The following is a 16,939-nucleotide window of genomic DNA, read 5'->3' on the forward strand; positions in this document are numbered from 1 at the left end:
AAATAATCTCAGATTACTTATTAGCTCAGCCCAACTAATTAAACATTGTCTCAAATTAGCGTGTGTATAATAGCCACATGGTGTATACAGAGTGCGTGTATATAGACATACCTAACTTTAACGAAATTTGTGTCACCTTTAATTTATGAAATTTTGATATTTTCTTTCATATATATGTTTGTTACATCCCTGACAACATTTCCTAGGCGGAAAAATAATCTCAGATTACTAATGATCTCAGCCCAACTAATTAAACATTGTCTCAAATTAGCGTGTGTATATAGCCACATGGTTTATACAGGGTGCGTGTATATAGACATACCTAACTTTAACGAAATTTGTGTCACCTTTAATTTATGAAATTTTAATATTTTTTTTCATAGATATGTTTGGTACAATCCTGACCACATCTCCGAGGGGGAAAAATAATCTCAGATTACTAATTAGCTCAGCCCAACTAATTAAAGATTGTCTCAAATTAGCGCTTGTAAAGCGACATAGTGTATACAAAGTGCGTGTATAGACATATCTAACTTTAACGAAATTTGTGTCACCTTTAATTTATGAAATTTTGATATTTTCTTTCATAGATATGTTTGTTACATCCCTGACAACATTTCCTAGGCGGAAAAATAATCTCAGATTACTAATTATCTCAGCCCAACTAATTAAACATTGTCTCAAATTAGCGTGTGTATATAGCCACATGGTTTATACAGGGTGCGTGTATATAGACATACCTAACTTTAACGAAATTTGTGTCACCTTTAATTTATGAAATTTTGATATTTTCTTTCATAGATATGTTTGTCACATCCCTGACCACTTCTCCTAGGCGGAAAAATAATCTCAGATCACTAATTAGCTCAGCCCAACTAATTAAACATTGTCTCAAATTAGCGCTAGTATAAAGCCACATAGTGTATACAAAGTGCGTGTATAGACATACCTAACTTTGACGAAATTTGTGTCACCTTTAATTTATGAAATTTTAATATTTTCTTTTATACATATCTTTAATACATCCCTGACCACATCTCCTAGGCGGAAAAATAATCTCAGATTACTAATTCGCTCAGCCCAACTATCTAAAGATTGTCTCAAATTAGCACTTGTATAAAGCCACATAGTGTATACAAAGTGCGTGTATAGACATATCTAACTTTAACGAAATTTGTGTCACCTTTAATTTATGAAATTTTGATATTTTCTTTCATAGATATGTTTGTTACATCCCTGACAACATTTCCTAGGCGGAAAAATAATCTCAGATCACTAATTAGCTCAGCCCAACTAATTAAACATTGTCTCAAATTAGCGTGTGTATAATAGCCACATAGTGTATACAAAGTGCGTGTATATACATCCCTAACTTTAACGAAATTTGTGTCACCTTTAATCTATGAAATTTTGATATTTTCTTTCATGGATATGTTTGGTACATCCCTGACCACATCTCCTAGGCGGAAAAATAATCTCAGATTACTAATTAGCCCAGCCCAACTAATTAAACATTGTCTCAAATTAGCGTGTGTATAATAGCCACATATAGTGTATACAAAGTGCGTGTATAGACATACCTAACTTTAACGAAATTTGTGTCACCTTTAATTTATGAAATTTTGATATTTTCTTTCATAGATATGTTTGTTACATCCCTGACCATATCTCCTAGGCGGAAAAAATAATCTCAGATTACTAATTAGCTCAGCCCAACTAATTGAAGATTGTCTCAAATTAGCGCGTGTATAGCCTATTAATGTACAAAGTGCGGATACATACCTAACTTTAACGAAGTTTGTGTCACCTTTAATTTATGAAATTTTGATATTTTCTTTCATAGATATGTTTGTTACATCCCTGACCATATCTCCTAGGCGGAAAAAAAATCTCAGATTACTAATTAGCTCAGCCCAACTAATTAAAGATTGTCTCAAATTACCGCTTGTATATAGCCACATGGTGTATACAGAGTGCGTGTATATAGACATACCTAACTTTAACGAAATTTGTGTCACCTTTAATTTATGAAATTTTAATATTTTTTTTCATAGATATGTTTGTTACATCCCTGACCATATCTCCTAGGCGGAAAAATAATCTCAGATTACTAATTAGCTCAGCCCAACTAATTGAAGATTGTCTCAAATTAGCGCGTGTATAGCCTATTAATGTACAAAGTGTGGATACATACCTAACTTTAACGAAGTTTGTGTCACCTTTAATTTATGAAATTTTGATATTTTCTTTCATAGATATGTTTGTTACATCCCTGACCATATCTCCTAGGCGGAAAAATAATCTCAGATTACTAATTAGCTCAGCCCAACTAATTAAAGATTGTCTCAAATTAGCGCTTGTATATAGCCACATGGTGTATACAGAGTGCGTGTATATAGACATACCTAACTTTAACGAAATTTGTGTCACCTTTAATTTATGAAATTTTAATATTTTTTTTCATAGATATGTTTGTTACATCCCTGACCATATCTCCTAGGCGGAAAAATAATCTCATATTACTAATTAGCTCAGCCCAACTAATTAAAGATTGTCACAAATTAGCGCTTGTGTATAGCCACATAGTGTATACAAAGTCCGTGTATAGACATACCTAACTTTGACGAAATTTGTGTCACCTTTAATTTATGAAATTTTGATATTTTCTTTCATAGATATGTTTGTTACATCCCTGACCACATCTCCTAGGCGGAAAAATAATCTCAGATTACTAATTAGCCCAGCCCAACTAATTAAACACTGTCTCAAATTAGCGCGTGTATTGCCTATTAATGTACAAAGTGCGGATACATACCTAACTTTAACAAAGTTTGTGTCACCTTTAATTTATGAAATTTTGATATTTTCTTTCATAGATATGATTGTTACATCCCTGACCATACCTACTAGGCGGAAAAATAATCTCAGATTACTAATTAGCTCAGCCCAACTAATTAAAGATTGTCTCAAATTAGCGCTTGTATATAGCCACATGGTGTATACAGAGTGCGTGTATATAGACATACCTAACTTTAACGAAATTTGTGTCACCTTTAATTTATGAAATTTTAATATTTTTTTTCATAGATATGTTTGTTACATCCCTGACCATATCTCCTAGGCGGAAAAATAATCTCAGATTACTAATTAGCTCAGCCCAACTAATTAAAGATTGTCACAAATTAGCGCTTGTGTATAGCCACATAGTGTATACAAAGTCCGTGTATAGACATACCTAACTTTGACGAAATTTGTGTCACCTTTAATTTATGAAATTTTGATATTTTCTTTCATAGATATGTTTGTTACATCCCTGACCACATCTCCTAGGCGGAAAAATAATCTCAGATTACTAATTAGCCCAGCCCAACTAATTAAACACTGTCTCAAATTAGCGTGTGTATAATAGCCACATAGTGTATACAAAGTGCGTGTATAGACATACCTAACTTTAACGAAATTTTTGTCACCTTTAATTTATGAAATTTTGATATTTTCTTCCATAGATATGTTTGTTACATCCCTGACCACATCTCCTAGGCGGAAAAATAATCTCAGATTACTAATTAGCTCAGCCCAACTAATTGAAGATTGTCTCAAATTAGCGCGTGTATATAGCCCAATAATGTACAAATAGCGGGTAACATACCTAAACTTTGACGAAATTTGTGTCACTTTTAATTTATGAAATTTTAATATTTTTTTTCATAGATATGTTTGTTACATCCTTGACCACATCTCCTAGGCGGAAAAATAATCTCAGATCGCTAACTAGCTCAGCCCAACTAATTAAAGATTGTCTCAAATTAGCGTGTGTATAGCCCAATAATGTACGTACAATGTGCGGCGGGTAACATACCTAACTTTGACGAAATTTGTGTCACCTTTAATTTATGAAATTTTAATATTTTCTTTCATACAAATGGTTTTTACATTCCTGACCACATCTCCTGGGCGGAAAAATAATCTCAGATCACTAACTAGCTCAGCCCAACTAATTAAAGGTGGTCTCAAATTAGCGCTTGTATATAGCCACATTAGTGTATACAAAGTGCGTGAATAGACATACCTAACTTTAACGAAATTTGTGTCATCTTTAATTTATGAAATTTTAATATTTTTTTTCATAGATGTGTTTGTTACATGTCTGACCATATCTCCTAGGCGGAAAAATAATATCAAATCACTAATTAGCTCAGCCCAACTAATTAAAGATTGTCTGAAATTAGTGTGTGTATAGCCTAATAATGTACAAAGTGCGGATACATACCTAATTTTAACGAAATTTGTGTCACTTTTAATTTATGAAATTTTAATATTTTCTTTCGAAGACATGTTTATTACATCCTTGACCATATCTCCTAAGCGGAAAAATAATCTCAGATCACTAATTAGCTCACCCCAACTAATAAAAGATTGTCTGTAATTAGCGCTTGTATACAGCTACGGTACATAGTGCGGGTAATATACCTAACTTTGACGAAGTTTGTGTCACCTATAATTTATGAAATTTTAATATCGTGATTCAATGGCGTCTGACACCTCAAGTTCCACAGGGGACGGTGCCAGACTGATAGTGGGCTCCAAACTGGGACCAAATCTCGATCTAAGATCGTGTCTCCGTGTCGCTACATGGAACGTATACTGACACTCTCCAACGCCGTATACCTGGAAGCCATGTCTTATTAACTGACACGCTACCGAATAAGCATTGCTGGTCTTACCGAAGCTAGTATCCCAGGAACTGGAGAACGCCGTTTCGATCAGTATACAATGTACCACTCGGGCAGTTCAGGCCGCACGGAGGGAGTTGCCTTGCTCCTTAATAACAATGTCAATCAATCCCTAACGCAATGGACACCAGTCTCAAACCGGATCCTTCATGCCCGGCTCCTTCAACCAACTGGACCACCCGGCCATTCAATGTACTCCACCCCATGACCAACAACTTGTCATTGGAGATCTAAATGCTGTAAGCGGAAAAGTCCGTGCAGGTTACTAGCGTGTTGTGGGAAACTTCGGTTCCGGACAGCCAAGAGCGACCTCGAGGAATTTTACAACGACCTCGCCGACAATGCCGAAGAAGGACTGCAAAAACAAACCCCGTCCTACCTTCCAGACCATCAAGTGCATGCGCGTCCCCCCACAACAGGGACAGAGCACCTCCCCAATTACCAAAACTGAAGGCACTCCCTTCAAGTCGATCGAGGAGACTCATGCCCGCTGACGGGAGCACTACAACTCCATGCTTAACCACCCCCAGCTACGCCCTGCCCATACCATACTGCACAGGCTTCAGGCACATCCCCTGCCACAGACGTCTCATCCGACTCTCCCACAGTGGCTGAAGTACGTTTTGCTATCAGGAGGTTAAATAATGGGCGTGCTGTAGGACCTGACGGCATTTTTCCTGAGCTGCTCAAAATTGTGCAGAAACCCCAATCAGTGCTGCCCTCCACAAGCTCTTTCAAAACATATGGTCTTCTGGTAGGGTTCCTACTGAATGGAGGGGTGGCATTATCATCTCCCTGTACAAAGGAAAGGGGCATCGAAACCAGTGCAGCAGCTACAGACTTATGACTCTACTGTCTGTCCCTGGAAAGGTGTTCAGCCATGTTCTGCTCTCCTGCTTAGAACCCATACTCGCCCGTCACCGACGACCCAACCAGTCTGGTTTTACAAGAGGTCTGCCTACTCTGAATGCCGTGCTTGCTCTCCGACTTCTTCCAGAACTCCACCGTGAATTTGAGGGGCCTCTCCACGTTGCCTACGTTGACATCAAGGCAGCTTTCGACTCCCTGGATCGCGATGCTCTTTGGAAGGCCCTGAAAGCGACCTATGTCCCACCAATACTGCTTTCGTTGATTCAGGACCTGCACATGGGCTGTGCATCCACTGCACGTATTGGAAGTGACGTTTCCAACCCCTTCTCTATCACCTCGGGTGTCCTCGGTGCTCTGTCAAAGTCACACAGAAGTTCAAGTATCTCGGCTGTGACATCTAATCTTCAGGCTACTCCTCCCCCGACATTCTCTGACGCCTGGGGCTTGCCTCATCCACCTTTGGCCAATTAGACCGTGTTTGGAGGAACAGACGCCTCAAGCTCACAACCAAGCTGAGGATATTTACGACCTGTGTCCTCCCCGTCCTGCTCTATGGCTCCGGAACATGGACACTCCGAGCTGATCACAAGAAGGCTTTAGCCTCAGGTATCAACGACGCATTCTCGGTGTCCGGTGGTCTGATTTCACTTTAACGCAACAATCTCGTAGACCACCGGCATCGAGCACCTCCTTGTGACTATCTCCCGGAGACGTCATTCCCTCTTTGGCCATGTCAGACGGCTACTAGAGGATACACCTGTCCATGCGGCCCTCAAGCTGGGCGTCGAAGCACCGGGAGGATACCGCCCCTGCCCAGCCTGGAAGAGGCCAAAAGGCCGACCTCACAGCACCTGGGTTGGCCAACTGGAAGCAGACTTTGAGTTCCGGGCCGGGCAGCTGTGGCAATCAGCAGCAGAGCGCAGTGGTTGGGCGGCTCTACGTGACCCCCTGATGGATCAAGAGGATGATGATGATGATGATGATGATGATGATGATGATGATGATGATGATGATGATGATGATGATGATGATGATGATGATGATGATGATGATGATGATGATGATGATGATGATGATGATGATGATGATGATGATGATGATGATGATGATGATGATGATGATGATGATGATGATGATGATGATGATGTTGATGATGATGACTGCATTGAGTATTTCCCGTACCCTCAATGAATATATTGGCAGCATCCCACAACAACCTACCGTTTCAATATCACCAACTGCGCTGGCCAACCAGTTTAGTCAACACTTTACGGAGAAGGTAAAGAACATTCGTTTGTTTATTGCTGATCAACATGTCGATCAGCAGTTGTCGGTTACCTTGCCGTCTACAGATTGCCAGTTGTCGGATTTTTATTATGTCACTTCTGAACAATTTTTGAAGATTGTTCAGCGATCTACCAACAGATCATGCCAGCTGGATCCAATTCCCACTTCAATACTCAAGCGTCACATCGTGACACTCCTCCTCAAGCTGACTGAAATTGTTTATGCATCCTTACAGTCAGGTGTCTTTCCAGAGAGTCTGGGGGTGCAATAGTAACACCAATCTTGAAAAAGCCTTCATTGGACAAAGAAGATCTCAAGAACTTTGGCCCAGTTTCTAACATCCGCTACCTGTCCAAAGTCATTGAAACGGTAGTCTGCTCCCGAATCACCCAATACCTGGACGACCACAAGCTACTCGACCCATTGCAGTCAGCATACAGAGTTGGTCACAGCACCGAGACAGCTCTGTTCAGGGTACACAACGACATCCTTCGCATAATAGTCAGCAGCAGAGCCGTTTTCTTAGTAATGATCGACCTCTCTGCTGCTTTCGACACCCTTGACCATGATATCCTACTGCAACGCTCTCGTGATCAATCGGGATCGCTGGAACTCCTCTTTAGTGGTTCTCGTCCTACTTTACAAGAAGAACACATTGGGTCCATGCTGCAAGTGCCAACTCTGATGTCCATCACCTTGAGTTCAGTGTCCCTCAAGGATCTATTTTCGGCCTTCGTAAATTCACCATGTACGTTTCTCCTATAGGGGACATCGTTCATCGGCATGGAGTCAACTACCACATGTCACTGATTACATTCAAAGCTACCTAGATCTTGATCATGCCATCCCGTGTGATGCTGAGTGCTGCTTGTTTAGGCTATCTAACTGTATCCAGGATGTCCAAACCTGGATGCTTGCAAACAAACTCATGCTGCATGAAAACAAAACAGAGTTTTTCATAGCATCATCACCATATCAATACAAACGTCTTGAGCTACTAAACCCTCACCATAGGTAACACAACCATCAATCCTGTCTCATCCGTTCGGAACCTGGGAGTAACTTTTGACAACTCCATGTCAATGAGTGAACATGTCACTGGTGTGTGCAGGTCCGTCACATACGCAACATCACTAATGATCCGCAAATACTGGACTACGACACACCTGTCATTCTGTTGGTTGTGCACTGGTACTCTCACGCCTCGACTACTGCAACTCCCTTCTCACTGGACTGAAGCAACATGATCTCAACCGCTTACAAAGACTCCAAAACAAGGCCGCTCGACTGATCCATAAGAAGCCAAAATATTCCCATGCCAGACCTCTGCTGACGGATCTACATCGGCTTCCAGTCGACCAGCGGATCAATTTTAAGACGGCACTGAACATGTTCAAAACTGTATCCAATACGTTCCCATTTTACATTTCAGACACATTAGATCTCCTCAGCAAACCAAAGCGTGAAGGTCTTCGATCTCAATCCAATCTGGTGGTACCTCGATCCTCAAAGAAGTTTGGAGACCGTGCATTCTCCATCGCTGGTCCCCGCATCTGGAAATCACTCCCAACAAATATCCGGAAAGCTTCTTCTGTATAACAGTTTAAACGACTTTTAAAAAACACATTTTGTTTAATCGTTCCATCTAATGTGTTTTTGATTCTGTCACTTTTTGTATTTTTGCTTGCTATTCTTTTTTCTCTTGTGGGTTTTTGGTTGCATTATCCCTAGCGCTTTGTATCCTTTGGAAAAAGCGCTCTATAAATACGGTTGTATTATTAAGCCAAGATGGCGCAGGTTAGGGAATTAATGGGTGCGTTCGATTTAATAGCTTCCCTGGGTCTACCCCGCGGTGCTCACTCACTCTACGATCACTCACCGCTCTCGTAGTGACGTCATGCACTTGAGGCCAGCCCCCAAGTGACCCACTCAACAAGCAGGGCACTGGGGGCTGACCACCTGAGCCCCTGGAATGACGTCAAAGCTATAATAGTGGGTGCGTTCGATAAGCTTCCATGGGTCGACCCCGCAGTGCTCACTCGGGTGGGACCCTTGGGATGATAAGACCTAACCGAACGACGATCACACTCGCCCTCTCGTGGTGACGGCATGCACCTCAGGTCACCCCCAAGTGACCCACTCCACAAGCAGGGCACTGGGGCTGACCCGGGAGAGCCCCGTCAAAGCTTTTCGAACGTATCGGTGCAGACTGGGTCGGCACAGGGAAGCTTAACGAACGCACCCAGTATAGATAGATTTTGATAAAAAGTTTGCCTTCGTTTTTTTTTTTGCTTTTTTCAAAAACACAAACAAAACTTTCAAGCTTATCTTCAGAATAACTCAAGATTGAGATTGATTTTAACAACGAAACTCAACAGGTAGTTGAACCTTAGTATCACTACACCACAGACCTCATTTCGTCATAATAACGTCATCGGGAATCAAATTAACTTAATTTGTAAAAGGGATGTGGCGCGAACTTTTGGGGGAAATCCAAACAGCGCTCTCTTTGGTCCAACGAAAGAGGGCGCTGCTGGGAATAACAGAAAATCGCAATAGTTGAGTCTTACGTTTAAACTTAGTTTCTTGTTCAAACCGGAGGTTATACTTTAATTCATAAATACCTCAGACAGTTTCGCTATTCGTATTGGTGGAGAGCGCGTCACGTGGGGGTGTTTAAACCGTTGATAATGACCAGTTGATAATGACCAGTGTTTACAACCGGAGACTCCGCGCTAGTCTTGTTGCAAGACGTTTCTGGTTACGGGCGATGCAGGCGCTGTCGATGAGTTGGCCGCGCTGCGTGTGAAAGGAAAACCAGCGAACATGCAACAAGACTATACGCGCATGCGCACGAACGGAACCGGAAAACACACGCGTACGGACATCGTACATGTGCATGTAAAATGTACTACTGAACGGTACACCATGGAGGTGGAAACATACATAGCTCAAGCACTCGGAAACGATAAGTTTGACAGAGTTTCTTACTTTATTACGCCTTTTAACCATGGAAACCAAAGTGTGTTGAATCGGTTTTCAACTAGTGGTTTAAACCCGCCGAGGCCTGGTTCTTGATAATTTGCCTCTACTTCGTCTCGGTAAATTTATCAAGAACCACGCGCTTATTAGAGACAATCTTTAATAAGTACTGAGCTAGTTAGTTATCTGAGATTATTTTTCCGCCCAGGAGATATGGTCAGGGATATAACAAACATATCTATGAAAGAAAATATTACAATTTCTTAAATTAAAGGTGACACAAATTTCGTCAAAGTTAGGTATGTATCCGCACTTTTACATTAATAGGCTATACACACACTAATTTGAGACAATCTTTAATTAGTTGGGCTGAGCTAATTAGTGATCTGAGATTATTTTTCCGCCCAGGAGATATGGTCAGGGAAGTAACAAACATATCTATGAAAGAAAATATCAAAATTTCATAAATTAAAGGTGACACAAATTTCGTCAAAGTTAGGTATGTACCCGCACTTTGTACATTATAGGCTATATACACAAGCTAATTTGAGACAATGTTTAATTAGTTGGGCTGAGCTAATTAGTAATCTGAGATTATTTTTCCGCCTAGGAGATGTGGTCAGGGATGTAACAAACATATATATGAAAGAAAATATTAAAATTTCATAGATTAAAGGTGACACAAATTTCGTTAAAGTTAGGTATGTCTATACACGCACTTTGTATACACTATGTGGCTATATACAAGCGCTAATTTGGGAAATCTTTAATTAGTTGGGCTGAGCTAATTAGAGTTTTAAGATTATTTTTCCGCCTAGGAGATGTTGTCAGGGATATACCAAACACATTTATGAAAGAAAATATCAAAATTTCATAAATTAAAGATGACACAAATTTCGTTAAAGTTAGGTATGTCTATATACACGCACTCTGTATACACCATGTGGCTATATACAAGTGCTAATTTGAGACAATCTTTAATTAGTTGGGCTGAGCTAATTAGTGATCTGAGATTATTTGTCCGCCTAGGAGATGTGATCAGGGATGTATCAAACATAGTTATGAAAGAAAATATTAAAATTTCATAAATTAAAGGTGACACAAATTTCGTTAAGGTTAGGTATGTCTATATACACGCACTCTGTATACACCATGTGGCTATATACAAGCGCTAATTTGAGACAATCTTTAATTAGTTGGGCTGAGCTAATTAGTGATCTGAGATTATTTGTCCGCCTAGGAGATGTGATCAGGGATGTATCAAACATAGTTATGAAAGAAAATATTAAAATTTCATAAATTAAAGGTGACACAAATTTCGCCAAAGTTGAAATGTATCCGCACTTTGTACATTACTAGGCTATACACACACTAATTTGAGACAATCTTTAATTAGTTGGGCTGAGCTAATTAGTAATTTGAGATTATTTGTCCGCCCAGGAGATATGGTCAGGGATGTAACAAACATATCTATGAAAGAAAATATCAAAATTTCATAGATTAAAGGTGACACAAATTTCGTTAAAGTTAGGTATGTCTATACACGTACTTTGTATACACTATGTGGCTATATACAAGCGCTAATTTGGGAAATCTTTAATTAGTTGGGCTGAGCTTATTAGTAATCTGAGATTATTTTTCCGCCTAGGAGATGTGGTCAGGAATGTAACAAACATATCTATGAAAGAAAATCTTAAAATTTCATAAATTAAAGGTGACACAAACTTCGTTAAAGTTAGGTATGTCTATATACACACACTCTGTATACACCATGTGGCTATATCAAGCGCTAATTTTAGACAATGTTTAATTAGTTGGGCTGAGCTAATTAGTGATCTGAGATTATTTTTCCGCCTAGGAGATGTGGTCAGGGATGTAACAAACATATCTATGAAAGAAAATATCAAAATTTCATAAATTAAAGGTGACACAAATTCGTTAAAGTTAGGTATGTCTATACACGCACTTTGTATACACTATGCGGCTTTACAAGCGCTAATTTGAGACAATCTTTAATTAGTTGGGCTGAGCTAATTAGTAATCTGATATTATTTGTCCGCCTAGGCGATATGGTCAGGGATGTAACAAACATATCTATGAAAGAAAATATCAAAATTTCATAAATCAAAGGTGACACAAATTTCGTCAAAGTTAGTTATGTTAACCGCACCTTTTACATATTTAGTCTATACACACGCTAATTTGAGACAAATTTTAGTTAGTTGGGCTGAGCTAATTAGTGATCTGACATTATTTTTTCCGCCTAGGAGATGTGGTCAGGGATGTAACAAACATATCTTTAAAAGAAAAAATTAAAATTTCATAAATTAAAGGTGACACAAATTTCGTCAAAGTTAGGTATGTTTACCCACACTTTGTACATTATTGGGCTATACAAACGCTAATTTGAGACAATCTTTAATTAGTTGGGCTGAGCTAATTAGTGGTCTAAGAATATTTTTCCGCCCAGGAGATATGGTCAGGGATGTAACAAACATATCTATGAAAGAAAATATCAAAATTTCATAAATTAAAGGTGACACAAATTCGTTAAAGTTAGGTATGTCTATACACGCACTTTGTATACACTATGCGGCTTTACAAGCGCTAATTTGAGACAATCTTTAATTAGTTGGGCTGAGCTAATTAGTAATCTGATATTATTTGTCCGCCTAGGCGATATGGTCAGGGATGTAACAAACATATCTATGAAAGAAAATATCAAAATTTCATAAATCAAAGGTGACACAAATTTCGTCAAAGTTAGTTATGTTAACCGCACCTTTTACATATTTAGTCTATACACACGCTAATTTGAGACAAATTTTAGTTAGTTGGGCTGAGCTAATTAGTGATCTGACATTATTTTTTCCGCCTAGGAGATGTGGTCAGGGATGTAACAAACATATCTATGAAAGAAAATATCAAAATTTCATAAATTAAAGGTGACACAAATTCGTTAAAGTTAGGTATGTCTATACACGCACTTTGTATACACTATGCGGCTTTACAAGCGCTAATTTGAGACAATCTTTAATTAGTTGGGCTGAGCTAATTAGTAATCTGATATTATTTGTCCGCCTAGGCGATATGGTCAGGGATGTAACAAACATATCTATGAAAGAAAATATCAAAATTTCATAAATCAAAGGTGACACAAATTTCGTCAAAGTTAGTTATGTTAACCGCACCTTTTACATATTTAGTCTATACACACGCTAATTTGAGACAAATTTTAGTTAGTTGGGCTGAGCTAATTAGTGATCTGACATTATTTTTTCCGCCTAGGAGATGTGGTCAGGGATGTAACAAACATATCTTTAAAAGAAAAAATTAAAATTTCATAAATTAAAGGTGACACAAATTTCGTCAAAGTTAGGTATGTTTACCCACACTTTGTACATTATTGGGCTATACAAACGCTAATTTGAGACAATCTTTAATTAGTTGGGCTGAGCTAATTAGTGGTCTAAGAATATTTTTCCGCCCAGGAGATATGGTCAGGGATGTAACAAACATATCTATGAAAGAACAAATTAAAATTTCATAAATTAAAGGTGACACAAATTTCGTCAAAGTTAGGTATGTCTATACACGCGCTTTGTAATACACTATGTAGCTGTATACAAGCGCTAATTAGAGACAATCTTTAATTAGTTGGGCTGAGCTAATTAGTGATCTGAGATTATTTTTCCGCCTAGGAGATATGGTCAGGGATGTAACAAACATATCTATGAAAGAAAATATTAAAATTTCATAAATTAAAGGTGACACAAATTTCGTTAAGTTAGGTATGTCTATACACGCACTTTGTATACACTATGTGGCTATATACACACGCTAATTTGAGACAATGTTTAATTAGTTGGGCTGAGCTAATTAGTGATCTGAGATTATTTTTCCGCCTAGGAGATATGGTCAGGGATGTAACAAACATATCTATGAAAGAAAATATTAAAATTTCATAAATTAAAGGTGACACAAATTTCGTTAAAGTTAGGTATGTCTATACACGCACTTTGTATACACTATGTGGCTATTATACACAGCGCTAATTTGAGACAATGTTTAATTAGTTGGGCTGAGCTAATTAGTGATCTGAGATTATTTTTCCGCCTAGGAGATGTGGTCAGGGATGTAACAAACATATCTATGAAAGAAAATATTAAAATTTCATAAATTAAAGGTGACACAAATTTCGTTAAAGTTAGGTATGTCTATATACACGCACTCTGTATACACCATGGGCTATATACGAGCGCTAATTGAGACAATCTTTAATTAGTTGGGCTGAGCTAATTAGTGATCTGAGATTATTTGTCCGCCTAGGAGATGTGGTCAGGGATGTATCAAACATAGTTATGAAAGAAAATATAAAATTTCATAAATTAAAGGTGACACAAATTTCGTCAAAGTTAGGTATGTATACCGCACTTTGTACATTACTAGGCTATACACACAGCTAATTTGAGACAATGTTTAATTAGTTGGGCTGAGCTAATTAGTAATCTGAGATTATTTGTCCGCCTAGGAGATATGGTCAGGGAATGTAACAAACATATCTATGAAAGAAAATATCAAAATTTCATAATTAAAGGTGACACAAATTTCGTTAAAGTTAGGTATGTCTATACACGCACTTGTATACACTATGTGGCTAGTATACACAGCGCTAATTTGAGACAATGTTTAATTAGTTGGGCTGAGCTAATTAGTAATCTGAGATTATTTTTCCGCCTAGGAGATATGGTCAGGGATGTACCAAACATATCTATGAAAGAAAATATTAAAATTTCATAAATTAAAGGTGACACAAATTTCGTTAAAGTTAGGTATGTCTATACACGCACTCTGTATACACTATGTGGCTATATACAAGCGCTAATTTGAGACAATCTTTAATTAGTTGGGCTGAGCTAATTAGTGATCTGAGATTATTTTTCCGCCTAGGAGATGTGGTCAGGATGTAACAAACATATCTATGAAAGAAAATATTAAAATTTCATAAATTAAAGGTGACACAAATTTCGTCAAAGTTAGGTATGTTATACCGCACTTTGTACACTATTAGGCTTATACACGCGCTAATTTGAGACAATGTTTAATTAGTTGGGCTGAGCTAATTAGTGATCTGAGATTATTTTTCCGCCTAGGAGATGTGGTCAGGAATGTAACAAACATATCTATGAAAGAAAATATCAAAATTTCATAAATTAAAGGTGACACAAATTTCGTTAAAGTTAGGTATGTCTATACACGCACTTTGTATACACTATGTGGCTATTATACACACGCTAATTTGAGACAATGTTTAATTAGTTGGGCTGAGCTAATTAGTGATCTGAGATTATTTTTCCGCCTAGGAGATGTGGTCAGGAATGTAACAAACATATCTATGAAAGAAAATATTAAAATTTCATAAATTAAAGGTGACACAAATTTCGTTAAAGTTAGGTATGTCTATACACGCACTTTGTATACACTATGTGGCTATTATACACACGCTAATTTGAGACAATGTTTAATTAGTTGGGCTGAGCTTATTAGTAATCTGAGATTATTTTTCCGCCTAGGAGATATGGTCAGGGATGTACCAAACATATCTATGAAAGAAAATATTAAAATTTCATAAATTAAAGGTGACACAAATTTCGTTAAAGTTAGGTATATCTATATACACGCACTCTGTATACACCATGTGGCTATATACAAGCGCTAATTTGAGACAATCTTTAATTAGTTGGGCTGAGTTAATTAGTGATCTGAGATTATTTTTCCGCCTAGGAGATGTGTTTAGGAATGTAACAAACATATCTATGAAAGAAAATATTAAAATTTCATAAATTAAAGGTGACACAAATTTCGTCAAAGTTAGGTATGTTGCCGCACTTTGTACATTATAGGCTTTATACACGCGCTAATTTGAGACAATGTTTAATTAGTTGGGCTGAGCTAATTAGTGATCTGAGATTATTTTTCCGCCTAGGAGATATTGTCAGGGATGTAACCAACATATCTATAAAAGAAAATATCAAAATTTCATAAATTAAAGGTGACACAAATTTCGTTAAAGTTAGGTATGTTTATACACGCACTTTGTACATTATAGGCTATACACGCGCTAATTTGAGACAATGTTTAATTAGTTGGGCTGAGCTAAATAGTAATCTGAGATTATTTTTCCGCCTAGGAGATCATGTAAGGGATGTAACCAACAAATCTACAAAAGAAAAAATCAAAATTTCATAAATTAAAGGTGACACAATTTCCGTTAAAGTTAGGTATGTTACCCGCACTTTGTACATTATTGGGCCATACACACGCTAATTTGAGACAATGTTTAGTTAGTTGGGCTGAGCTAATTACTAATATGAGATTATTTTTCCGCCTAGGAGATGTGGTCAGGGATGTAACAAACATATTTATGAAAGAAAATTTTAAAATTTCATAAATAAAAAGTGACACAAATTTCGTCAAAGTTAGGTATGTTACCCGCACTTTGTACATTAATGGGCCATACACACGCTAATTTGAGACAAAGTTTAGTTACTTGGGCTGAGCTAATTAGTAATATGAGATTATTTTTCCGCCTAGGAGATGTGGTCAGGGATGTAACAAACATATCTATGAAAGAAAATATTAAAATTTCATAAATTAAAGGTGACACAAATTTCGTAAAAGTTAGTTTGATTACCCGCACTTTGTACCTTATTAGGCTATACACGCGCCAAATTGAGACAATCTTTAATTAGTTGGGCTGAGCTAATTAGTGATCTGAGATTATTTTTCCGCCTGGGAGATGTGGTCAGGGATGTAACAAACATATCTATGAAAGAAAAAATTAAAATTTCATAAATTAAAAGTGACACAAATTTCGTCCAAGTTAGGTATGTCTGCCGCACATAGTACATTATTTATACACATGCTAATTTGAGACAATCTTTAATTAGTTGGGCTGAGCTAATTAGTAATCTGAGATTATTTTTCCGCCCAGGAGATATGATCAGGGATGTAACAAACATATCCCTGAAAGAAAATCTTGAAATTTCATAATTTAAAGGTGACAC

This window comes from Asterias rubens, chromosome 15, assembly GCF_902459465.1.
Source record: "Asterias rubens chromosome 15, eAstRub1.3, whole genome shotgun sequence".
Lineage (NCBI taxonomy): Eukaryota > Metazoa > Echinodermata > Asteroidea > Forcipulatida > Asteriidae > Asterias > Asterias rubens.